Source organism: Passer domesticus, chromosome W (genome assembly GCF_036417665.1).
Source record: "Passer domesticus isolate bPasDom1 chromosome W, bPasDom1.hap1, whole genome shotgun sequence".
Lineage (NCBI taxonomy): Eukaryota > Metazoa > Chordata > Aves > Passeriformes > Passeridae > Passer > Passer domesticus.
Genome location: NC_087511.1, coordinates 15,949,974 through 15,976,523, shown reverse-complemented (window position 1 = coordinate 15,976,523; position 26,550 = coordinate 15,949,974). Strand labels below are relative to the sequence as shown.

At 43.8% G+C, this 26,550-nt stretch overlaps 2 long non-coding RNA genes across 3 annotated transcripts; one reads left to right on the top strand and one right to left on the bottom strand.

Annotated features, from left to right (window-relative positions):
• Nucleotides 1–1,034: 1,034 nt before the first annotated feature.
• Nucleotides 1,035–10,248, bottom strand: LOC135289085 (uncharacterized). The gene is made up of 3 exons (XR_010351885.1): nt 9,959–10,248; nt 8,637–8,758; nt 1,035–3,366 (listed from the first exon to the last, which is right to left on the bottom strand). It is a non-coding gene; the product is annotated as an uncharacterized LOC135289085 (long non-coding RNA).
• A 476-nt stretch (nt 10,249–10,724) lies between these two features.
• Nucleotides 10,725–26,189, top strand: LOC135289084 (uncharacterized). 2 transcript variants are annotated; one of them, XR_010351883.1, is made up of 3 exons: nt 10,725–11,688; nt 18,081–22,381; nt 23,209–26,189. It is a non-coding gene; the product is annotated as an uncharacterized LOC135289084 (long non-coding RNA). The 2 variants fall into 2 exon arrangements; XR_010351884.1 differs by having other exon boundaries at nt 18,081–23,344; nt 24,636–26,187.
• Nucleotides 26,190–26,550: the final 361 nt, after the last annotated feature.

Below are 26,550 nucleotides of genomic sequence, written 5' to 3'. Positions count from 1 at the left end.
CTTTAGAATTTTTAAAAGTTTAATAAAGGATAAAAGAAGAACAAATAATCCACTGCTAGGGTGCTTTTGGCAAACAGCCAAAGAGCAGGCAGGTAGCTTAAAACTATGTTCTCTATATACTGTTACATTGCTGGGGGTACATGCATTATTCATGAGTTTATACATTATTCAAACATTCATTTGAGTTTCTGATGTTCCAGGAACTCTCTTGTTTGGTTTAAACCTCTGACTTGTCTGCAGGACATTCTGTAGATTAGGTCCATATATTTTATTTCTTCCTGTAGTTCTATCCTGTTGTTTCACACTCCCTGAGAGCGAAGAGTTGATAAAATCCTTCCCGGATGCGTATGCTCTGTTTTCTGTCACAGTTATCACTTGGAGAGGCTAGTCGGCAGATGTAAGAAACAAAAAAATTGCTTTACACCATTCTCTGAGTTAGTTACAAAGAAGTATTTTAGTCTCTATTTTAACATTTTGCTAAAGCCTACAATATATTTATCACACTACTATTCATATGAACTATACAGTGCATAAATAAACTGAAAGATTATACTATACTGTGAGGAATTTGTGAAGGAATTTTGAATGAGTTAGAGAGAGGACCTCTGAGTTCCTTTAGATGATGCGATTTATTTTTCTTATCTTCTACATAGGTGTAAGAGACGGTCTGAAGTTTCCCTCATTTGCCTCACGACTATCACAAGGACAAAGACCCTGAAGACCCTGACTGGAGTTCTGGCCTGGTTGAGGTGGATGCGCCCCAAGTGATTGTTTGCAGGTGTGCTTGCTGTGTCACCATGGTCTTACACCTGCTTCATGATCCCCGCTCATCACAATAGCCCATGAATTTCCCCACCTCTTGGCCAGATGCCACCAACTTTAGAGAAAGTCTAACTTTCTGAGGTAACTTTGGTGATCCCTCATGGAAAATCCCTCATCTGCCTCACGACCGCCGTCAAGGACGGAGATTGAAGCCCCCTTCCAAGGACTGAGACTGAGAACCTTAAAATTCTAACACAGGGATGCTGGGCTGACTGAAGAGGGATGTCTGCCAATTGTTGCCTGCAGATGTGTTCGCTGGACCAAGACAGGTTTCTCATAGAAACCAGTCCTGAAACGATGGGTCCTGCTCACTGCTGGAACTGGTTTGTCCTGTTTCGGACCTGGTCTGTCTGTACTTGTTCTCAACAGACTTATTCTCCACTGTCCTCTACCTGTTCCCCTCCCGAGGGAGGACAATAAAAGACCCCTGAGTTAACCAAAGACTTTGATATTCTCCCCAACGTGACAAGACAGATCTATTGGCTGGACCACGAGGATTTAATCTCTCCATTGGCAGCTATACCCCCCCCCCCCCCCCTTCTTCTTCTCTCTCTATCTATCCTTTATCTCCTTTCTAATCCTTCTATTGCATTTGCTGTGGGCACTCAATAAAAGGTACATTTGTTTTGATTAATACTGAAATCCCCTCTGTGTTGTGTTTTGCACGCTGAGATCAGTTAATGAACCATCATGACCCCCGCTTGTACTAGCAGATCGTGACAATATGCAGTGTGAAAAACACCATTCACTTGTGTTAAAATTTTAGAAGTTTAATATTAATGAAAATAGTAACGAAAATTAGGACAATAAGAGACAATAAAAAGCAAAGAATTATGGATGTCCGGGTGCCTTGCACTCTGCCACAAAGCACACCTTGCTAACAAAGGATTACCCCTTAAAAGCAATAGCCTATTGCATACTAGTATATCTCATACATGATTCAAACATTCCTTTCACACTAGGGTGTTTCTGCTTAATTTTAGCTCCCCCCCCCATCTTGTAAATCAATCTTCTTGGTTCCTTGAAGTCTGAGCTTTCCCAATAAGGAGGCAATAATTATTTTCTTGGAATCTTGGTGTCTTGTTTCTGTTATCACTATCCAGATAGGATAATGCAAAGAATTTCTTTATTATCTTATCCATTCCTTGAGCTAGTTACAGAAGTATCTTACATCACATAGTTTCTATTTTCATATTATGCTATAGCCTAAAAACTGTATTTACCACACTACTTAAAAGACATTAATACAGCATAACTTTCCAACATAACGCATATACTATTAATTTTAATATTTGGAAAGAGCCAATCATATAATATGCAATCTTTGCAGGCAGTGTGAATGAGAGTCTACTCACTCCCATAAATTTAGAAAGGTTTATTAAACCTTATAAAAAAATACAAGAGAAGACTGAATAGAGAAAAGATTACGGCACCAGGAGCAAAGGACTTTTCCTACCATATGCTCATCCACACAGTGGAGGTTTCGCCTTTTAACCCTTTAGCCCCTCCCAAAGTTCTGTCCATCAACTCTTCTTCGCTGTCCAGTGGTGGAGTTTACTTCCTTAAATCTTGATTGGAGGTCAGGTGTTGCCATGGTGACAAGCCGACCCTCCCAAATGTCCCAAACCCAGGCAGTCCCCTGATAACAACTCAAGGGGGCAAAACATAACTATAAATCTATAGAAATTTCTTAACATATATACGATATTTGCATTTAATTGTGAGTCAATCATCGCATTACTCATCTATTACAATCCCCCCTTTTGCTTTTCCACAAGTTATTTGGCTAGAACAATTTAACTCAATGAGTCATACTAGCATCTGTTGATGTGGGCAAGGACAGAGGGAACCAAAGGGAAAAGAAACACAAAATTTCCCTAGACACCCTTATCTGGAATGAAGAAAAGGACCTTACAGAGGTCCGGTATGGCTTTTACCCCCATCTACCTTGCCTATGGAGTTGCAGGTGCATCTTAGTGGTAAGTAAAGAGGACAATTCTGTCTTGCCCTCCAGTTCCTTTTGTATTCAAAGACAGTTGGGGAATTATAGAGGTCCATTCGGGCCTTACTATGTCTACAGGGTTGCCACCCACAGCAGGGCTATGGAGTCTTCTTGGTAGCAAGCAAAGGGGCCAACCTGGTCTTGCCCTCATTCCTTTATCTTATTTTCTTAAAAAAGCTGTCTGATTGCCTTTTACAGTCCCTTGTGTACTTTCCCTCAACAGATGCTGGTAATTCTCACCCATTAAAACAGGGAAACACTTTGTGAGCTGGTTGGTGGAAGTTTGACTCTACTTTTTGGGCATCTTGGTGTTTTTCTGGTTGTCTCTTGGTCTCTGCTTGAGAGTCAATCTCATTTTCCCTGGCCTGGATGTTATAGTCCATTCTTTGGGTTCCTCTACTGGGCCTTTAACTCTGTTGACATGAGTCCATCATCGCTCTGCAGTTCGCATGGCCGATTCAGTAGTGAGCAGTACCTGGAAGGGACCTTCTCACTGAGGAGTTAGAGGTTGATCTCTCCATGACTTAATCATCACCGAATTCCTGGGATTAATATTATGGATTCTGAAATCCAAGGTGGTAGTTTGAGGAATTGCCCCTTTATGTCTTAGCCCTTCTAAGGTTTGTGCTATAGACATAACACATTTTTTGGCATTGGTTTCCCCTTCCTCATAGGTGGCAACTTTCTGGGGTGAGGGAAAGAAGGGTAACCCAAACATAATTTCATAGGGTGACACCCCCAGATCTGACCGGGGTTGGGTTCTAATTCTTAATAAGGCCAAAGGGAGACATTTTATCCATGACATTTGGGTTTCAATCATTAGCTTAACTACAGTTCTTTTAAGAGTTTGATTCATTCTCTCAACCCGACTGGCACTCTGTGGATACCATGGAGTGTGTAATTCCCATTTCACTCCCAGGGCTCGAACAACTTTGTGCAATATCTTTGATGTGAAATGAGTTCTCTGGTCTGAATCAATCCTGTTTACCATCCCATATCGGGGAATGATTGATTTTAGGAGTATTTTAATCACAACATTGGCATTGGCTTTCACAGTGAGTGCCGCCTCTACCCAATGAGTCAAGTGATTCACTATCACTAGCAAAAACTTCCACCATTGTACCTGGGGAAGCTCAGTAAAGTCTACTTGGATGCTTTGAAAGGGCCTTAAGGCTAGTTCTTGCCCTCCCCTGGGTGTTTTCTGTAGGAAAGACATTTTGTGCTGTTCTTGTGAACCAGCGAAGGCTTCCTGAAGATAAGGAAAGCCCTGTACCTCTCTCAAGGAAGACACCAAGGCCATCACCATGACAACGTGATGAAAGAGAGAAAGTTAAAAGATACGGACTTTAGTTGGCTCACAGAATGACGTGGCTCCTTGTTCACCTATTGAGAACTTTGTTTCTGTCTTATGACTAATGGGCGGTGTATGTGTCTGTTAAGTAAATGTAAATATATTGAAAAACTATAAAGGCAACATGTTGCTATAATAAAGCACTCTTATACAGCCTTCTGATGGAGTCTTGGTGCTTTGCACTGTGTCGCGCTCTATAGTGACAGTTTTCCTCATGACCTTCTTATTTACTTGTTGACATATCACACACTATTCAGTCACATGCTTAGCTATCCTGAAAATTGCTATGCATCCCCAATCCCTTAGAAATTGATCACTTAGCACTTGTGTACCCCAATGTGTTGAACCATGTATGCCTTCTAGCATTTTCTTGGTAAGGGGTTTATTCAGCATTTGTCTCCTGTCTGCTAATCTCCACTTCCCTTCGTTATCTTTCTTGGCGCCTATTTTGAGTTCTTCGTCTTCTGCCCCACTGAACACTGGGACTTTTTGAATTTCTCCCATGGGACTTAACACCATCATTAGTTTTTCTGTCCCTGATTCAGCTGCATTTTTAGCTTTTAAATCTGCCAAATTGTTCCCTCGTGCCTCTTGAGTCACCCCATTTGATGTCCTTTAACATATACCACTGCTACTTTTTCTGGTAATGGTAAGGTTTATAACACTTCTAAAACAAGTTTTTTGTGGATCACTCCATTTCCCTTTGAATTTAATAGTCCCCTCTCTTCCCAAATTGTACCAAAGGTATATTTTGGGTACCAAAAGCATATTTTGAGTCTGTATATATTGTTCCCCTTTTCTGTGCTAATATTTCCAGAGCTCATTTTAGGGCATATAATGCACATGCTTTGGCTGAACAGTTGGAAGGTAACTTTCCCTTTTCTATGGCCACTAACCCTTCATCCACTATAACGAACCTCGATACCCGGTGCCCCTGGATTACCCTTGAAGATCCATCAATGTACAATTGTTTCCCTCTTTGTAGTGGTTGGTCCGTTAGGTCTTCTCTTACTTTAATTTGATAATTTTTGACTTCTAGGCAATTATTTATTAATTCCTCACTTGATTCTCCATACAAATACTGGGCAGAGTTGAGTTGGTTACTCACGATTGGCTCTAAATCACTATTTATTAAGATGGCTTCATACTTTAACACTCAGGAATCAGTGAGCCATTTCTCAGCCTTTTGGCTTAGGATACTTCTGAGTGTGGAGTATATATTTTCAATTTTCCCACAAAGGTTAATTTTTTGCTTTCTTCTACGAGTACAGCAGTCACTGCCACCACCGGCTAACAGGATCTAGTAGTTTTGATAAATAGTCCACTGGTTTCCTGGATCCTCCCCAGTCCTGGGCTAGTACTCTGTGAGCTACCCCTTTTTTCTATATCTAAAAACAGATAGAAGGGTTTGTCTAAGGCAGGAAGACTCAGTGCTGGTTCACCGACTAATTTTTTGCTTTAAAGCATCAAACTTTTGTTCTTCTTCTTACCTCATCTCTTCTTCTACTAACTTTTCATACAAGAACCTGATGGCCTGTGTGTATCCTTCAATCCACAGCCTACAATATCCCAACAAGCCTAGAAACCTTCTAACTTCTTTCTTAGTTTTTGGCTGTGGGAGTGAGATTATTCCCGCAATTCTTTCAGGGTTCAGTCACCAGCTGCATTGACAAATTACGTGTCCTAGGTATTTTACTTCCCTCTCTATAAATTGGAGTTTCCCTTTTGATACTCAAAGTCCTTGGTTCCCCAGAAAATTTAACAATGCTATGGTGAATTCCCGTACTTTGTTTTCTTCCTGTCCTGAGAGAAGCAAATCATCCACATATTGGATAATTTTTATCTCAGGCTTGATAGAGAAGAGTTGTAGCACTTCTCCCAGGGCTTGACCAAATAGGTTTGGGATTCAGAAAACCCTTGGGGTAACCTAGTCCACTGAAGCTGTTGCTTTGTCCCAGAATCGGGGTCCTCCCATTCAAAGGCAAATATATCCCTACTTTCCCCTGCCAGTGGACATGACCAAAAAGCATCTTTTTAGGTCTATAACATTAAACCACTGGTGTGATGGGGGGATATTACTCAGTAGTGTATAGGGGTTAGGCACTACTGGGTATTGATTCACTGTTCTTTTATTCACTTCTCTCAAGTCTTGGACAAGCCTCTAAGTCCCATCTGACTTCTTTACTGGTAATATGGGTGTATTATGGGGGGACATACATGGTTCTAAGGTCCCGTCCTCAAGTAGGTCCTGGATCACTGGCTGTAGTCCTCGTCTACTTTCCAGGGAGAGTGGATATTGTCATACCCAGACTGGATGGCTCTCATCAACTATTTTTATTAATATAGGTTTCATGTTCAATTTACCTCAATTTTTTGGTTTTGCCCACACCATCTCATGACTTTTGTCCTCATCCTCTTCCCTTAATTGGAGAAGTTTGACCACCATTTTTCCTTCCTCTGGGAGTACTCCAATGTCTAACTGCACCTGTAAATCCCATCCTTATAGATTGCACCCTGCTTCTGGATCTAATAGAACATCCCCAATTACTACTTTATTTGCCCCTTCACACTTTACTTCCTTTATAATTGAGACTTTGAACCCCTCCCCTTTTGCACTTACTACTTGCACAGTATCTTGACCCTTTTTGCACCCTTTTGGGATTCTACCAACACAACTTCTTTCAGCCCCCATGTCCACTAGGAATTCAAAATCTTTCTCCTGGGGACCTATTTTTAAAGTTATCAAGGGGTCCTGATGGTATTCTGTCCCCAGGAGGTAGAGCCCCTGACACCCCTAGTCTTCCCCTTCTCCTTTCTGCTCAGTTTCATAGACCCTCAGGTCCTTTTCCTTCTGGAGCAATTCTTTCTGATATGCCCATTCTCTTTACAGTAAAAGCAAACTTGTCCTAGGTTCCCGTCTCCCAAGCTGTCCTCTTTGTGTCCAGCCCCGGAGGCCTGCATCCTCCCTCCATCTATATTCCCGCACTCAGAGTCCCCCTCCCTTACCTGGGTAGTTCTTTGCGTGCTGTTTTCCTTCCCTAATGGCAGTTACCATTACCTTGGCCTCCGCCTTGGCCTTCTGTTTGTCCCTCTTAACATACACCTTCTGTGCTTCTCTTAAAAGATCCTCTAACCTCCTTTCTTGCCAACCATCTAACTTTTTTAACTTTCTCTGTATATCTGGCCAGGCGTCAGTGACGAAATTTATCTTTAGTAAGATCTGTCTGGCCATCGTGTCAGGGTCAACCCCTGAATATTGCCTCATATTTCTCCTCAACCTTTCTAGCCACTCTGTTGGTGTTTCTTCCCACTTTTACTGCTCATCAAAAGCCTTATGGGCATTTTGATTACATGGAGCTGCCTCTTTGATACCTCTTATAATCTATGTTCTATATTCCTCCATGTCTTGCCTCCCCCCAGTGCTGTTGTGGTCCCAATTGGGGCACACTATGGGCATTTTCAGATGCCCAGGAGGTCCTTGCGCATGCTCCCTTTCCCATATCTGTATCTCAGCTGCCCGGATTATCTGTCTTTCCTCTGGTTATTGATTGCATCTTTTCCCATGTATAAATATTGGGTCCTAGAAACTAGTCTAACTGCTCTGCTAACCCAATAGGGTCCTCTAATAGTCCTTTTAATTCCTTTTTAAACATTCTCATGTCAGAGGAACTGAGAGGTATGGTTACAAATCCAATGCCTCCCTGCACACCCCACACCCCCCACCCAGGGGTACTTCCCTCAGGGGGTACAGTCCCAATGTTTGGCTCCCATCCTCTGATCTGCTTTCCTCTCTTTGTGCTGCTCTGCTTCTGGTCTTCTGGCTAGGCCCATCAGGGGGTAGCAGTTGGAGCTACTGGAGGTGGGGGGGGGGGGGGGGTAAGTGGTCTAACAGTTCCCACTCTATATGTTCTGCTACTTTAAATATGTTTTCCCTTCCCAGCAAGCAGCATATTCACTCTCTTTCTGATTGAATGGTTTCTTAGCTCTTACATATATGCTTAGTGCTCGGCATATCCATCTTTCATCTGATCCATATCTCGGCCAATATACATGATCACTCCTAATTTCCCTTCTGGTCTGTTCTACCACACAGTACTGAACCATTTTGCTCTCATCCTTATCTCTGTTGTTGGGGTCATATTTCCACAGGGCTAATTTCCTTCCCAGTGGACTATCTGGGGGTATGCCCACTAGTTCCTCCTCAATCTCTGCTTATTCCTTTGGGGATTCCCTACTCACTCATGATCCCATCCTGACCAGCAGATCACAGGTCTTCCCCCGACAGAGCCCACCTCCCCAGTCAGCCAATAACACAGTCTCTCAACAAGGCCAGCCTCCCTAAGAAGGGGGAGGGAAAGGAGGATAAGAAAGAAACCAGGAAAGAAGGAAGGGGAAAGAAGTGGAAGAGAGAAAGAAAATGAATAAGAAGAAAGAAAAGAGAAGAAAAACAAAAAACTTTACCTCTCTTCCGAAAAACACCTACGATCCTGGGGTCTTCCATCCCACGGCCACACTCCGATCCCCGCCCTGCCTGGTACAGCTCGGCTGAGGCCTGCTTCTGGCCCGGTGCAGCTTGGCTAGCTCTGGAAAGTATAGTGCTGGCTGCGCCCAGGAGCCGCCCCTGCCCGAGCAGGAGCTGACCATCTCCTCCACGCAAAATCCCCTCCCCCACGTGGAGCGGCACCCCCACTCCTTGGGTGACAAGTCCACCTCAACCCTTTGGCTATCACCCCTCTCCCCAGCCTGATCTCGGCTGGGTCTGGAGCACTGGCTGTGCCCAGGAGCTGCTCCCGCCCGAGCGATGCGGAAGCCGACTGGCTTTGGAGCGCGAACCCCCTGCAACACGGGGAGCCCGCCACAGGTTCCTGTCCTGACACAAGCCCGCCACTCAGGCCCCCCCAACCCCCTTTTGTGTGTGCTGGCTCGGTGCTGCAAAACCCCTCAAACCCTTCAATCTCATGCGTCCCGCCGGCCACAGGGGGAAATCCCCACTTTCCTCTTTACCACAAGTCCTGCCGTTTCCTCAAACTGCCCAATATGCTAAAACTCCGAAGGACCAGGACGGATCTAGTATAGTAGTGGTGTGTGTTATGAATAGAAAGTTATCTATTTTTTTTAGGTTGCAGAGTTAAAAACAAGTCAGACCAGTTGCTGTAAGTTAGTTTCACTGTTAAAGAGGAGTTCTTCAATTACCTCTTAATGGCTGGTGATTAACCATTGTCCCCCTGATGCTTGCCGCTTGCCAGGGAGGGACACAAGCACCCTCCCAAGTACCAGGAAGATAGGAGTGACATCAGAGCCAGTATGCAGATGAGAAATGCATTGCGCCCCGAATTTTTACAGTTTTTTCCAGGAAAACCCCTAAAATTACGAGCCAACAAGTGACCTAAGTGACGTCTAAGGATGGGAGCGTAGTCCCGTACCTGCTTGGATCCTTTTTGCTTCTCACCCTAACCTGAAAAGATGTTGATTAAAGAGACGCCCCGGGGTGTTAGACACAAAAGCAGGAATCTGCTAATCTCCCATGAGGACAGAAACCCCAGCTCTGCCTGCAGACCAGCGGACAAAGCTGCATCACCGTCCTTCTCTGTGCCACGCCTGGGAGCAGCGGCGGCGTGGGCGCGACCCGTTGATTTCTCCCCACCTGAGCTGATTCTTCTTAATAAAGGCATTAAAAAGGAGAAAGATCTCCTGCCCATTTATTTCAGGGTGGAGTCCGCTTTCCTATACTGGAATTATGGAATAATTACCAGGCTAAAAATAGTTATGAAGATGTTACTCACCACCCTTCCTCTCTTTTCTTTATCCAGCCTCCTGTTGTCTCCGGGTTTCCAGCCTGCGGCCACCGGTGATCCTACAAGAGTCCGATAGAATCCGCCAAACATGTGTCACGGGCACGCTTCTTTGAAAACTCCTAGCACCACCGGGGCGAGGTGTTTAATCCTGGACGAGTCCCCAATGTGAGTGTCTACTCACTTCCATAAATTTAGAAAGGTTTAATAAACCTTATAAAAAATACAAGAGAAGACTGAATAGAGAAAAGAGTATGGCACCAGGAGCAAAGAACTTTTCCTACCATGTGCTCATCCACACAATGGAGGTTTCGCCTCTTAACCCTTTAGCCCCTCCCAAAGTTCTGTCCATCAACTCTTCTTCGCTGTCCAGTGGTGGAGTTTACTTCCTTAAATATTGATTGGAGGTCAGGTGTTGCCATGGTGACAAGCCGACCCTCCCAAATGTCCCAAACTCTGGCAGTCTCCTGATAACAACTCAAGGGGGCAAAACATAACCATAAATCTATAGAAATTTCTTAACATATATACATGATATTTGCATGGTAAAGCATTAAGGGACACCTATTATGGTAGGGATTTGTATTAAGTTAAATAATTTACTTTTACTTTTCTAGGAAAGGGGGGAATGAAACAGAGTGGAAATTTAACAGGGTAGAAATCCATTTCAGATTTTGGCGAAATGTGCCATTTTGAATTACTTAGCCTGTAGCCTGCTTGCATAGATGAAATATTCTGTTTTAACTTTTTTAGTCTGTTAACTCTGCTGTGCTCAAGACTGCCTGTTCTTGCAAAAAGCCGGTGCTGGTAAAACTGCCTCAGCCAAGGAAAAAGAATGCGAACTTCCAAGCTAAAAGGAAGATAAGGGGGGGCCCTTGAACTTTGAAACAAAGACGAGAGCCAAAGCTGAGGCTTCGAGAGATGGACAGGGTGACCAGAGAGTTCTCTCTCTACAAGGACTGATAAGAACTAGTTGCAAGTTGTAATGCAAAACCAGTAAAATGAATATGCATTAACCTATTGTGAAACTCTATGCATATGTACAAGTAAGGGGGATAAAAAAGGTTCAGGAATTCTCAGGGGTGCATGTGTCCTTTGGGGGGAATGATCCCCACATGTGTCCAGCATGGGAATAAACATATCAGCTTTACAACATTTACAAGTTGTGGAGTTAGTTTTTTTCCACAAATCATTTTGGCAAGCCAGCCATGAGATTGTCTCTGTCCTCGCAGGGGCCTAGGGGGTGACGGGTCTTCCTAGGCAGGCCCCGGGATTTTCCCTGGAGGAGCTCCGCTCTGTCTTGGCTTGCCCCCTGTGGAGACAGACAATGACCTGCTGGTGTGTGGATAAACAGTATGTGTGGAAAGGGTTAACAGCGGGTCTGTTAGCTAAAGCAGTGAGAAGAAGCTGAGAAGCAAGAAGAAGCTGATAAGGAGCTCTCTTCAAGGCTGTCACCAAGGAGACCAAGAGAAGAGAGGAACTGAAGAAAGATAAGGAGAGAACTTTGCAGTTGGATGAAGTATTTTTAGAAAGTTAGTTGAAGTCACCGTTGCTTTTCACCAATGGTGTTATGTTGATTTATTGTGGCCAATAGTTGGGGTAGAAGAAGTATAAACAATTAAAAAGTGTATAAAAGGTCAGCCATTTTCGATAATAAAGAGTTGCCATCTGAGACTGCTTGTGGTCTCTGCTTTGTGTCGTGACCGCATCGACAATGACAGGTATGTATAAAAGGGCCCTAGGGGGAGAGAGATAGGGCTGCTGGTACGCCGCTCAGAGATGTCTGAGTGCACAGCCTTGTCCCTGTGCTTTCAGGCAGCCATCAGCTGAGCAAGGTCAATGGCAGAGGTTCCCTGGTTGATAGCATGACTGGGGACGGGTTCATTGTTTGATAGAGCTACTGCTAGAGGCTCTGGGGGTGAGTTGAGTGAACCTGAACTTTGTGTGCTTGTGGTGTCCAGACATTGTGGTTAATGTTAATGTGTTTGTAATCATGTGAGTGTGTGGTGTATGAAAGAGAGAGCGAGCGAGTGACTGTACCCACGGCACGGGGGGTGGGGGGGGGGGGGAGTTCTACCAATGTCTGAAGTGGCCGGGGCACCGGCTGGGGTAGGCTGTGGGGCAGGGAGTGCCCCACAGAAAAGTGCAACAAGTGAAAAAATGTGGGTGAGGACATTTATTGTGTTTAAAGGTGGTGATTTGTGTAGATTGTGCACATTTTAACCATGGCTAGACGAACTCAGGGGGTTCCTCTGCCCCAGTGATTTGGACTTGATCCCTGGGAGTTTGTGAATCCTGTGAATTATTGGATAGATGTAGCAGACACAAGGCCTGCACGGCCTCCTTGGCAATCAGAGGCCTGAGAGCTAGGAAATGCCAAGTCAGCATGACCCTAGCAGTCCCTCTCTTCCGCCTTTCGGACCCTGCTTATCTCGCTGTAAATCCATAGGTCACTTTCCCCTGACCCTTACTATTGGACAGTTTTCAAAACCCCTGTAGGGTATAAAAACCCCTAATTCTGCCCAGTTCGGCAGAAGAGCTGTCACTGGACCCTTCGCAGAGACCCGAATAAAAGAATCCTGCGGAACACCATACGGCGCTTCTCTCTCTCTCTGTGTCTGCTGCTGCGGCACCTAGCAAGCTAAAAGAGCTGAATATCACAAAAGAGCTGATTATCACTAAGAGCTGCAAATCACTCTAGCTTGCCTAGGTTGCCTGAGCCCCCCGCTGAGCTATCCTGGCTGGCCAGCATTCCCTGCTGGGCTCCTGCCCTGAGGGTAAAGACCCGGCCATAGATAGATAGAGGAGATGAACGAGTTCATTTACAGGGGCTTTATTGTACTTCAGCTGGTAATATAGTAAGTTTGGACTGGGAACAACCCGCTGTAGAGGATTTAGAAATCCCCGAGGTGATAAGTGTAATAGCCTGCCTCTGCGGGCAATTCCCGGGAGCCTTTGGTGCATAGAGAGGTTGGCACCCTGCGTGGGTACTATTGCAGTGCAGAGTTTGTGAGAGGCGCTGGTATTGCTGTTCTAGTAGGTGTCAGGGCATATGCTCCAAATATGAATTGAGGTTTCCTGATCAAGCTGATTCAGAACCTAAGATCTTAAAGCTTGTGTGTGGAAGATCACATCTGATACCTGCCACCTGGGGGCGTGTGTGGAAGGAAAACTGGGAAAGGACTGTGAGGCTCTGTGAAGAGAGGTTTGGGTGGAAACGAGATAGAACAAGGAGAAGGAGATAATGGGAACTAACCAGAACAAAGAAGTTCCCCGAGCTGGCCCCTTGGGGTGTATCTTGGCCCACTGGAAGGAAGTTGCTAGTAGGGGCGGCTTGGAAAATAAAAAATATTTAATTCAATATTGCACACGCTGGTGGCAATTATACAGGTTAGAGGATGGAGCAAAGTGGCCACCCACTGGAACTTTAGATTATAATACCTTATTGCAGTTAATGCTGTTTTTAAGACGGGAAGGTAAACGGGATGAGGTCTCATATGCCAATATGTTTTTTGCCTTAAGAAATCACCTGGAATGCACAGGGACTGTGGGCATGGAGCTCACTCTGACCCACTGGTGTTAGCTCTTGAAAAGGAAAACAAAGCAAAGAGAGGGCAAATCAAATGTTATTGTTCAGCATGCAGTATAAGACAGCGATATATGAGATCGGACAAAGTTTATCATGCTGAGGCACAAGAACAAGATACATTTAATTTGTTAAAAGCTCCTCCTAGGGGAAGGAAGGATGAGGATGAGGATGAGGGTGAGGATGAGGAGGATTTCCCAAGAGGGATGATGACCTCCCTAAAAGGGAGGAGGACTCAGGCTCGGAAATCATATCCACTCGAACCCGTCCCCCTCCTGACAGTCCAATTTCATCCAGAACTAGGAGGCAAGCAGTGTTACAGGCCCCTCTGCAAGAGGCAGTGGGACCAGAAGGAGGGAAATTAATGATTAAGGTGCCATTTACCACTCTTGATTTAGAGGCATGGGAAAGGATTGCTAGGAATTATCTCATCGATCCGATACTTACTGCCAAATGTCTACAATATGTTATCAAGCAACACAATCCAGATTGGGCTGACACCCAGTTACTACTGGATGCTTTCACTGAAACAGAAAAACAGCTGATCTTAAAGACAGCGGGAACTTTGGCAGAGGATCACTGCAAGATCAAGCAGCTAGATGTAAAAGAATATTTTCCCCTCCAAGACCCAAAATGGGATCCCAATATATCAGCAGAATCAAAGAAATCAGCAGGTTATCAAGAGTGGATAGAAACAGGAGTGGAAAGAGCTATTCCGAAGACCGTAAATTGGTCTGCCTTATATTCCCTTAGGCAGGGGCCTTCCAAGACTCAGTCCGAGTTTCTAGAGTGTTTAAGGGATGCTATGCATCACCATATATCATTGGATGCGGGGTCTGAGATAGGGATGAATCAGCTAGTTAATTCATTTTTGGGACAGTCTGCTGGAGATATTAGGCGTAAACTTCAGAAAATCTGGGCACCAGAAGGGAGAAACCTCAAAGTCTTGCTAGAAGAGGCATGGAGAGTATTTAGTATTTAAGGATATAAACAAGGAATGAAAATGCTGGTGGCAGTAGTACAGGAGGAAAGGCAAGGAAAACGCAAGCAGGGACCACCCAGACAAGGTCCACCTCAGCTGGGCAGAAACCAGTGTGCGATCTGTAAAAGAACTGGTCACTGGAAAAACCAATGCCCAGAACGAAGACGAGGTGACAGACAAGTGGTTGCACACATAGAAAACAACTGAGGAGGACTGGGGGATTCCACCCCAGCGGATCCACTGGTTATAACAATGGGGGTGGGGGAAGAAGGGAAAAGGGTAGAATTTTTGGTTGTTACAGGGGCCACATATTCAGTTTTAAATAAAGCTTTAGCACCCGTGGAGAATTATTATGTTGTAGTGCGGGGAGCAACTGGCCAGTCTGAGAAGGTATACTTTTGCAAACCTTTAAAGTATAAATTGGGAAAAAAATTGGGTATTCACAAGTTTTTGTATATGCCCAATTTGCCAAAGGCACTTTTAGGGACAGACTTATTGGAGCAGTTACAAACAACCATTACATTCAGAAATGGAGAGGTTACTCTGGAGGTAAATGATCAAAAGTACATAAAGGTGTTAAATTTAACATTAACAACCATTGAAATTAAGGAGGAAATTAGTGAAGAGATATTAAGTCAAGTATTTCCCAGGGTATGGGCCTCTGATGTACCAGGGAGGGTGAAAATGCCCCCCCCCCATTATAATCCAGCTTAAGGAAGGGATACAACCAGTGAGAATTAAGCAGTAACCCCTGAAAAAAGAAGACAGGAAAGGAATCAGCCCAATAACTGGAAATTTTCTGTGGTTAGGGTTATTGAAAGAATGCCAATCTGATTTCAATACTCCCATTTTACCCATTCGGAAATTTGATGGGTCATATTGGATAGTACAGGATTTGAGGGCTGTCAATAAGATAACAGAATATTTATATCCTGTGGTAGCAAATCCATATACTTTACTAACTTGTTTAACACCTGAGCTAAACGGGTTTACTGTTTTAGATTTGAAAGATGCCTTCTTTTGCCTCCCTATCCACGAAGCCAGCCAGAAAATTTTTGCATTCAAATGGGAAAGCCCTAAAAGCGGGCACAAAACCCAGCTCATATGGGCCATGTTGCCTCACGGCTTAAAAAATTTCCCCACTCTGTTTGGGGAACAACTTGCAAAAGATCTAGAGTCCTGGGAAGCTCCACAGGAAGAAGGAAGGCTATTGCAGTTCATGGATGATCTTCTAGTAGCCACTCAGACAAGGGAAGCATGTGTGGCCTGGATGGTAAGCCTTTTAAATTTCCTAGGGCTCCAAGGATACAGAGCATCAAAGCAAAAGGCACAGGTAGTGAAACAGAAGGTAATCTACCTGGGGTATAAGGTCAGTGCTGGGCAATGGACTTTAGGGCAGGCTCACAAGGAAGCCATATGCCAAACCCTGAAATCCCAGACAATAAAGGAACTCCGAACCGTCTTAAACATGGCAGGGTGGTGCCGGCTGTGGGTTTATAATTATGGACTGCTCATCAGACCCCTGTATGCTCTTATTGCCAATGGAAATAGAGATCTCCAGTGGACAAAGGAAGCCACACGGCCTTTCACCAGCTAAAGAGTGCCCTCATGTCAGCTCCAGCTTTGGGACTTCCAGATCTAAGAAAACCATTCTTTCTATTTTCCCATGAGAAACAGGGAATTGCCCTGGGAATATTGGCTCAGAACTTGGGTCCATATCGGAGGGCAGTTGCTTACTTTTCCAAGCAACTATATGCAACGGACAAAGGGTGGCCAGGTTGTCCCAGAGCTGTAGCAGCAGTCATGCTGAATATTCCAGAAGCATGCAAGTTTACCCTGGGACAGAAAATTACTGTGCTAGTGTCCCACACAGTGTCTGCAGTACTGGAAGTAAAGGGCGGCCACTGGCTTGCACCACAGAGGTCCCTGAAATACCAGGCCATCATGGTAGAAAAAGATGATGTAGAGATAGTGGTAACTAATATTGTCAACCCAGCTTCTTTTCTCTGTGGAAATCAAGGAGAAGCAATATACCACGATTGCCTGGAGACCATTGAAGCTACTTACTCCAGCTGCCCAGACTTGAAGGACACTCCTTTGGACGATGCAGAGACATGGTTCACTTACGGGAGTAGCTACGTTACCAGTGGAAAGCAACATGCTGGATATGCTGTCACTACCTGCAGAGAGGTAATAGAATCTGGACCCTTACCAACAGGCACCTCTGCACAGAAGGCTGAGATAATTGCACTGACCCGTGCCTTGTAAAAGGCAAAAGGAAAGAGAATAAACATCTATACAGACTTGAGGTATGCATTCGGAGTTGTGCATGCACATGGAGCCATCTAGAGAGAGAGGGGACTGCTGACCTCACAAGGAAAGAACATCAAACATGCGCAAGAGAAAATCCGGCTTCTGGAAGCAGTTCAGCTGCCTGAAAAGGTAGCAATTATGCATATTAAGGCACACCAGAGATTGAGCTCAGAATTGGAAGAAGGAAATGAACTGGCAGATGGAGAGGCAAAGGAAGCAGCAAAAGGTGAGGTAACTATTGAAGGAGCTCTAATTTCAGATGGACAAATTTCCCTTGAAGGTAAGCCAGAATATAATAAGAAAGATAGAAAACTAATCAAAGATCAAAAAGGGACAGACAAATGAGAGGGGTGGGCTACCATCGAAGGGAAGCAGGTAATCCCTTCCCATTTGTTGTGGTCACTAGTAAGGGAGGAGCACCAGAAAACACACTGGGGGATAGATGCCCTAAACACCTATTTGATTGAAAGCATCATTGCCAGGAATTTATATGCCACTATTACTCAAGTGACCCGACAGGGTGATCTTTGCCTCCAGACTAACCCCAAAAATACTCCCAGATGAAAACTTGGTCAGATTGGTAGGGGCCATGGGCCTGGACAGAAGTGGAAAATTGACTTTTCAGAACACCCAAGGAAAGGGGAGTATCGGTATTTATTAATATTGACAGATACATTTTCAGGGTGGCCAGAAGCGTTCCCCACCAGAATTGTCAAGGCTTGAGAGGTGACCAGGGTATTATTACAAGAAATAATAGCACGCTTCAGAGTTCCAGACACAATATCCTTGGATAGAGGATCACATTTCATTTCCAGAATGGTGCAACAGATTAGTAGCCACCTGGGAATATGTTGGGAACTTCACACTCCATACCACCCCCAATCAAGCGGCCAGATGGAGAAAATGAATCATTTGATTAAGCAGCAAATTGTAAGACTGGGGAAGAAGTTAATCTACCCTGGCCCCAAGCTCTTCCACTGGCACTGAAGCGTTTCTGAACTTAGAGCTAAAGAAAGGCTGAGTCCCTTTGAAATGCTTTATGGAAGACCATATGGAATACAAAAGGGAATGTCCACCCACGTTGCAAAGGTGACATTAGCCACCTACATGGTGGCTTTAAGTAAACAGCTCAGATAAATTGAAAAACAAGTGACTGGAACTCAGACCAGGGTGCTAGATGGACCAGTACATAACATACAGCCTGGGGATTATGTATATGTTGTCTCTTACAGAAAAGACTTTGGAACCACAGTGGGAAGGACCATTCCAGGTGCTTCTCACTACCTTCACCGTGATCAAGATCAAGGAGCAGAATGCCTGGATCTGCCACTCTCGAGTGAAGAAGGGCCCAGAAGCCCTTTGAAGGGTGACACCAGGAGACAAGGAACTGAGACTAAAACTTACTTGGGCAAAATGAGTATATTGTGGCCAGGGGTAGTTTGTAATTTCATTTACATAATTTTTTTGTGCATAATTATAACTGGAGTCTTGGAATTAGAGAGTACCTCTATCCAAAGTGATGCTGAATGGCCTTGGTCCCAGGCTTTTAATCAGTACACTGGATCCATGGGATAACCTTCTGAGATAAAAGATTTAAACCCATCCACTGTAGTAATCCACGGGAATCAGGTATATGAGGAGTGGGAGTGGCAGGAACGGGAACTGTGGACACTTCAAGGGATCAGAGGAGAAGAAATCAGGGTAGGATGCTGAGTGGTCAATGGGACCACTCATGAGAGACCAAATCAAATTAGTGTCTCAGCCTCTCCTGTATACAGACACCAGGAGGTTTGTGATAGCCCAAGTCAATCAGATTGTTGGTGTAATTTCACATTAATACAGCCTGTAGAAGTGACTTGTCTTTGGGCTCATGATGCTATCGGGCTCTCATTTAAATTTAAAATAGGTGCTATACCTTTTACAATGGCAAGACCTCATACAACTCACACCAGTACTCAAGCAGCTCAGACCCAAACCAAACTTGAACCTGAAGTATATGAAATAGGCCCATACATAGTGAGGAATATGGGTCTACAACAATTGTTGTTCAATCCAGAGTGGTCTTTCAAATGTGTTGAATTGCTAATGCAAATTAATATCTCAGAAATCCAACCAGCCTGCTCCTCTTTCCTAAGGACATCCTTTGAGGGCTGGACAATGTGGTTACAAACCCAACTACACCTCAGGAACAGAATAAGAAGGGATCTAACTGGTATATTAGGGACAGGATTGGGAGTTTTAAATGGAATTGATTCAGAAATACTGATGAACAAGCTGGCCACTGCAGCAAGTGGTCTAGCAAAATTGAAACAGCCCTTACAGTCATTGCTATTGCCATTAGGAACTAGCCAGTGGCAGATTTCAAAAGTACTGCCAAAGTGGGAAAAGGCCGGGGACCATGACCACAGGTTAATAGTAGAAGCACTTAGTATGGTTCAAGATAATGTGTCTTTAGCTTTCAGTTGTATACAAGCACAGTTATGGATGCAAGCAACAGCAGCTTTGATCATACGGTAAGGGGGTGAAGGTGATTTCCCAGCTGAAATTCAAAAGATTGTCTGAGATAATGCGATTGATTTTGAAAGAAAGTTTCAGTCCTGGTGGACTATGGTAAATTTGACCTATGATCCTGCTTCTAATGTGGCCACTGCCTTTGTGCTTACTATATGTAATGCCACTGTTTATGTTATCCACCCCATCATTACACTAGGAGTAAATAATGAAAAAATGGTGCTCTACCCTTCAGAACATAAAGTGTGGGCACGAAAGGTGAATGAAAAGTGGCAAACAGTAAACTTAGAATCTTGTGTTACTAGAGAACAACTAGGATTCATTTGTAAAAGCAATACTATTAATGCTCAAGATGTGTGTCTTGACACCGAACAAAATATTTGCCACATCGAGATTCATCCAGTCACTGATTAGAAAACTGTGCTTGTATATACTGGTAAAGGTTGTGTATGCTTGAGAACTGCTTGTGCTATTGTAAAAATCGATAACAATGATGTTATTTTGCCTTGTAGAAATCATTCTAATTTTCATATTTGTAATTTTGTTAAGATTTCGGGTGTGATTTTTCGTATTTGGGCCCCGTGACATCCCACCAGCTGATCAAAACCAATTGCACAATGTATCACAGACTATCACCTACTCCTATTGGAATGGACCTCACATTGGTGAAACAATTAATTAAACACCAAGATCTATTAGAGATCTTGAAGAAAATCCAAGAAAGTGGAGAGAAAACCCTAATTACTGTCCAACATGATACAAAAGAAATAACCAGAATTCTGCAAAGAATAAAACAAAATGCAGATCATCACTGGTGGGATGCAATCTTTGGATAGTCACCAACTGCAAATGGGATCTTAAATATCTTGTGTCACCCTATTGTAGTTGTATTGATATTAGTTGGAGTAAGTTTAGGGTTATCTTTTTTATTGCTAATTTGGAATTGGAGAATACTGCAGTGAGTGGCTGTGTTAACCTCCTTATCAAATGTACATGGTAAAGCATTAAGGGACACCTATTATGGTAGGGATTTGTATTAAGTTAAATAATTTACTTTTACTTTTCTAGGAAAGGGGGGAATGAAACAGAGTGGAAATTTAACAGGGTAGAAATCCATTTCAGATTTTGGCGAAATGTGCCATTTTGAATTACTTAGCCTGTAGCCTGCTTGCATAGATGAAATATTCTGTTTTAACTTTTTTAGTCTGTTAACTCTGCTGTGCTCAAGACTGCCTGTTCTTGCAAAAAGCCGGTGCTGGTAAAACTGCCTCAGCCAAGGAAAAAGAATGCGAACTTCCAAGCTAAAAGGAAGATAAGGGGGGGCCCTTGAACTTTGAAACAAAGACGAGAGCCAAAGCTGAGGCTTCGAGAGATGGACAGGGTGACCAGAGAGTTCTCTCTCTACAAGGACTGATAAGAACTAGTTGCAAGTTGTAATGCAAAACCAGTAAAATGAATATGCATTAACCTATTGTGAAACTCTATGCATATGTACAAGTAAGGGGGATAAAAAAGGTTCAGGAATTCTCAGGGGTGCATGTGTCCTTTGGGGGGAATGATCCCCACATGGGTTCAGTGCTGGACTAAACATACTGTCTTTACAACTTTTACAAGTTGTGGAGTTAGTTTTTTTCCTCAAATCAGTCAGGTGCTGCCATAGTGACAAGCCGACCCTCCCAAATGTCCCAAACCCAGGCAGTCCCCTGATAAAAACGCAAGGGGGTAAATCATAGCTATAAATATATAGAACTTTTCTTAACATATATACATGATATTTGCATTTGAATGTGAGAGTCAATCATCACATTACTCATCTATCACAGTGGGAAGGGTGAATTCAGCTCACATCTTCACCGCATGGTTGAGAAGGTCCCAAGATATCTAGCTACAAGACCTTTTAAGGATTTATTAACAAATAAAACACTGCCAACAAAGATATTTATGTTTTTGACCCAATCCTTAAATAATTTGTCTTATGGACTCATGCTACAGTGTAAGCTTTCTTAGCCAATCATGTTATGACACACAAACCTACAGTACTGTACTCTAAAAGTCTAAACTTTCCTCTACTTAGCTTAATGTGTCTCTACTTTAAACTATAAATCCACATTCTCATTTTTTGCACCTAAGTTTGGAAGCCTTTTCCAAGGTCTTCGATCAAATCCTGTGATTAATTCTAAGCTTTGGCTTACAGGCCCAAAGTTTTGAGAGTTCCTTGCATTTCAGATTCCAACACTATACAAAGCAGTTAAAAGTCAGTATAAGTTGTACTATATCAAAATACTTGTGATGCAAAAAGCTAATCTAACAATGTGAAAGCCAATATTATATTATCATCTATAACACAACGATATGGGAAAAGGAATTACACTTCTTTACTAGTATGTATATGTATGTCAGGCAAATCCACAAATGCCAGAGATTTATTCTAGCCATGATATTTTATGAAAAATCCTTTGCTAGGATTTTTCCCTCCTGAGAAGCTGAGGAGCCTCAGGAAAGAAACGTAAACAATAACTATCTGCTGCTGTGGAATGCAACAGGTGCATCTTCCATTGGTCCATTGGCCTGCTGCTGTGCTGCTGTCCCCGGGAGCTGCAGGAGCTGCCTCGGTGCCTGCTCTCTCTGCATCGCCGCTGGCAATTGATTTCGCAACGGTGCAGGCAGCGCCGGGGCGGGCGGACCCTGTGCCAGTCCCGCCGCCCCCGGCGATCCTGCCGCTCCCAGCCAACCCGATTGCAGTGCAAGAGCATGCAGAGACCGGCGCTGAGTCCGCGAGATTGTCTCAAGAGCCGATCCCGGCACCTGTGTCGCCCTCGCCAGACACCCTGGCTATCCCGCCGCATTCCGGAGCTCCGTCCTTCGCATCAGCGTCTGCGTCTGAGCCTGCGCTGGAACCGGCAGCATCTGAGTTCGCCAGACCGCCCCGAGCCGTCTGCCCCTGGGGCTGCGGCTGGGACCTCAGAGCCAGCAACTGGCCTGTCCCTCCGTGGAGGGGGCGTGGCTCAACACATGATTGCGGGTACGGTCCGGCTGCCTGCTGTCAAACTCAGCGTGTTTCTCGGGTCATTTCGCATGTGGTCAGGGGCTTCTCCCTGGGGTCTGGGGTGCCTGCCTTCCCCCATGCACCCCAGCGGCGTGGGGGAGGTGGCTCCTAGAAGTTTTGCCTCTGGTCCCCAGCCCAGAGGGGATACGGGTGGTGCCAAGGGGTAGAAAGCAGGAACACTGCCGTTTGCATTGCAGGAGCAAGAGAAACAGTGCAAAGCAAGCATTGCTCACTTGCTCTGGGGACAAGAACCCCCCAGATCTGGGATGAAAATTCCTGAGAAAGCTTCTCTGCCCCAGCTGCCTGTGTGCACCAGTGCTTCTGGGGGAAGCAAGCGTTTGGTCACTTCTGCTCCCAAGACATTGGCGGCATGGTCCTGCCAGGTTGTGAGAACACAGAGCCTGCCTCACAGGCTGGTTCTGGGCCATTTGTCTCATTTCCTTGGGCCAGGGCCACCGTCCCATCCAGTGTTGGGTTTGGGAGCTTTCATCTCCCAGGCCGGACCTGGGCCACAGTTCTGTGGGCCAGGTCTGGGTTCCGTGGTCCGCCCACCAGGACCATGGCCACTGAAGGGTCCTAAAAAAGGCCCTCAGCTGCTGCTGCTCTTCTTCCGGGGGAAAAAAAAAATTAATAAAGAAAAGTGGAAAGAGCTAGCAGCTCAAAAGCATTGAAAAGCCAAAAATTAGCCTCAGCCCAAGTGGTTCAATGAAGGGCTGTGGCCAGGGCATTCCAGAATTTTCTCTCTGAATTGTTTGATGACTGTCAATGGATTTTTGATGATTCTTGATGATTTTCTTTAGCAGTTTTTGTTTCAGAATTCTGCAAGCCTGTTTCAGGACCAAAGGGGACTTCCAGAGATGTCAAAAAGGAACATCTTCAGTCCATGGACTCTGTCCTGAAATTCAGCTGTTTGGACTTGAAACAATGAACATTCTTTGTGTGAGTTTTTTGCATTTTCTTATATTTTAAGATTGTTTTAGTGATATGATAGAATTTGATGTTCTACAGGTGAAGAATTTACCTGACCATTCCACATCAGCAGTTGATTGAGGTTTTGATTGGTAACAGATGAACCTCAAGAGGTGTTTGTTCTCTCTTCTGCAAGGGCCCAGTAGAAGAAATTACAAACACTCATTTTTCTATTTAATTTAATAAATTTAAAAGGGTGAGATGTAGCCATGATATTTTATTAAAAATCCTTTGCTAGGATTTTTCCCTCCTGGGAACCTGAGGAGCCTCAGGAAAGAAACGTAAACAATAACTATCTGCTGCTGTGGAATGCAACAGGTGCATCTTCCATTGGTCCACGTGGATTGTTTCCAATTGATGACCAATCACACCCACCTGTGTCGAGGCTGTGGGCAGTCACAAGATTTTATTATGCATTCTATTCTTGTTCTTTCTAGCTTTCTGGTGAATCTTTTCTCTCTGTTCTTTTAGTATGGTTTTAATGTAGCATTTTAATATAATATATATCATAATATAATAAACAAGCCTTCTGAGGACATGAAGTCCAGACTCGCATCTCCACATATGGGGCACCAGACACAACAATTTATGTCCAAAAAGGAGACAGAGGAGTTATTCAATTTTATTTTTTTATTTGAATAAAGGGAGAAAGTCTACCAGGGCACACTCCCGCGGGGTTTTCCCACTCTCAGAGTTTCAGAGGGCGCAGCCTCCTTTTATCCTAAACTCATGTTGCCCTATTCCTTTCCCCCTTGGCAGAGGTACTAGAAAGGTACAGGCTTCCTGAACTGCCTTCCACATATTCCTCCCTTAAACCTACTGTTTTCCCCAAAGTTCAGAAGTTCAGCCTTGTGCAGAGCCTTGTCTGTTCCAGGAGTCAAACTGTCTGGGCCCAGTAACAAACTTGCTGCCCAAACTCAGTAGAGACATTAACACCCATTTCAAAGACATTAACACCCATACCTTCACCAATCAAATTATTTGTAAAGACATTAGCACACATCTTTCCTCTCAACCCCTCCTCTTCTTATTTCTCAATTTGTCTTTACAAACCCTAGTTATTATTAGCTTAACCCTTTTTAACAACCCAGAACATTTGAAACACCCCAAAACATTTAAAATATCCCCTCATCTCTGCACCAGCTGTGCCAAGTGTTATAAATACATATTATAATATTGGCTTTTTGCAAATATTAAAATGGATGCTATATGTATAATGTTAAAGTAACTTTGCTATAATTTTTTTTCTTCTTTCTGTTAGACATAGTAGTGAAATAGCTGATATAGTATGCTTGTGTTAAACTGCCTGCTTGGTTGGGATAACATTCAATGAACATAGGATGAAGACCTTTGCCAAACTATCTATACCCACCATCTGGACCAAAGCCCAAACTGGAGGTAATAACAAGAACGGACTAAAACCACCGCCAAGAAACGTGCATGCTCTAAAAAGGCGGATCTGAGAAGGAGCTGTTAAAAATGTGGTTAGTAATTAGTGGAAATAAAAGATGTATCAAATATATATGTATAAAATAAATGGCTGGTACACAGAAGGGGGGGGGGGGGAGAAATTCTTCCCCAGGATGTCGAAACCGCGGCAGATGGGCAGAGAGGCACCACAACATTTACATGCGAAGGAAACGTTGGCTGCAAAGGAGATGGGCATTCACAGAAACATGCACCCAGTGACGCCCAAGCGATGATGGTCCAGACAAGATACCCATCTGAGATGACCAGAGCCATCAACACCTTCCACCTGAATGCAAGATTCCGGGAATCAGGGAAGTGTATCATTCTATTCCCGGATGAAGGCTTTGTGCAGCCCGAGCCAAAGAAAGAAACCAACTTGAATATGAAGAACTCAGAAAGAAACAAAGAGACTCTGCCGTGGGCAAAATAAACTGTATAAGAACCGCTGCCTCAGAGCAGCCAGTGTGGACGGGGAAGAATTGGTGCTAGCGAGACCGATCTCGTGTCCACCCAGCTCACCTCCCGGGGGTGGTACACTGTGCGATTTATTGGTGGCTGTCGGGACTGTATTACGGTCGTGAAATAAATTCTATTTAAATTTTTTTATTAAAATTGGCTATTTTTCATTTTTCATTTATAACAGAGCCATGCTAAACAGTTCTTGGAACATGTAAACTAGTTTGGAGAAAAGTTTAAATATACATAATTGTTTATGAATATGCAATGGGCTGATGCAAGAGAAAAGGTATTGTGAAAAACTCATATAATATGATTGGCTTTTTGCAAATATTAAAATGAACACTATATGTGTTATGATGGAAAGTTATTTTGCATTAATCTTGTTTTTGTAGTACTGTACTAATCTTTTTAAGAAGTGTGGTGAGGCTACAGAAACTATGTGATGTAAGATACTTTTTCTAACTAACTCAAGGAGAGATAACAGTAACAAGACACCAAAAACCCAAGAGAAGAATTGAATTATTGCCTCCTTATCAGGAAGAACCAGACTTTGAGGGATCAAAACGATTGCTTCACAAGATGGGGGGCGGGGTTGACAATGACCAGAGAACACCCTTTGTTTGAAAATAATTTTTGCATTATGTATGAGATATATGAATATGCAACAGGGTATTGTTTTTAAGAGTTAATCTTTTTTTAGTGGGTGTGCTTTTCCGGGCTTAATTTGCTCAGGAATGCACCCAGATTATTTGAAAGTCTTTGTTTTTATTGTCCTTTATTGTTCTAACTCTGATTGTCCAAATTCTTATTACTATAATTTTTATTATTATTTTTATAAGCACTTTATTGCTATTAAACTTTTAAAATTTTAAGACAAGTGATTGGTGTTTTTCACAATTTTGATGCCGAAACCCAGGAATTAATACCTCGCTGCCGAGGCCCTAGGGGAGTCAGAGTGAGGGAGGCGCACCCTGCCCAGTTGGCAGCCTTGCTCTTGTTATAGGTAATAATTGATCAAGCCAAATTAAGAATTAATAAATGTTATAGGTAAAAATCCATCCAGCCAATTTAATAAAAATAGAATTTATTCACGACCGATGTACAGTCCCAACTACCAACAATCAAAAGCAGCTCCGACCCCGGGATCAGAGCTGGGTGAACTATGATCCAGCCTTTATCGCACTGAATCCCCCTGTTCACCCCTGATGCCTGGCAGAGTTTGATTTTTATACTCTTTTTCTTGCCTG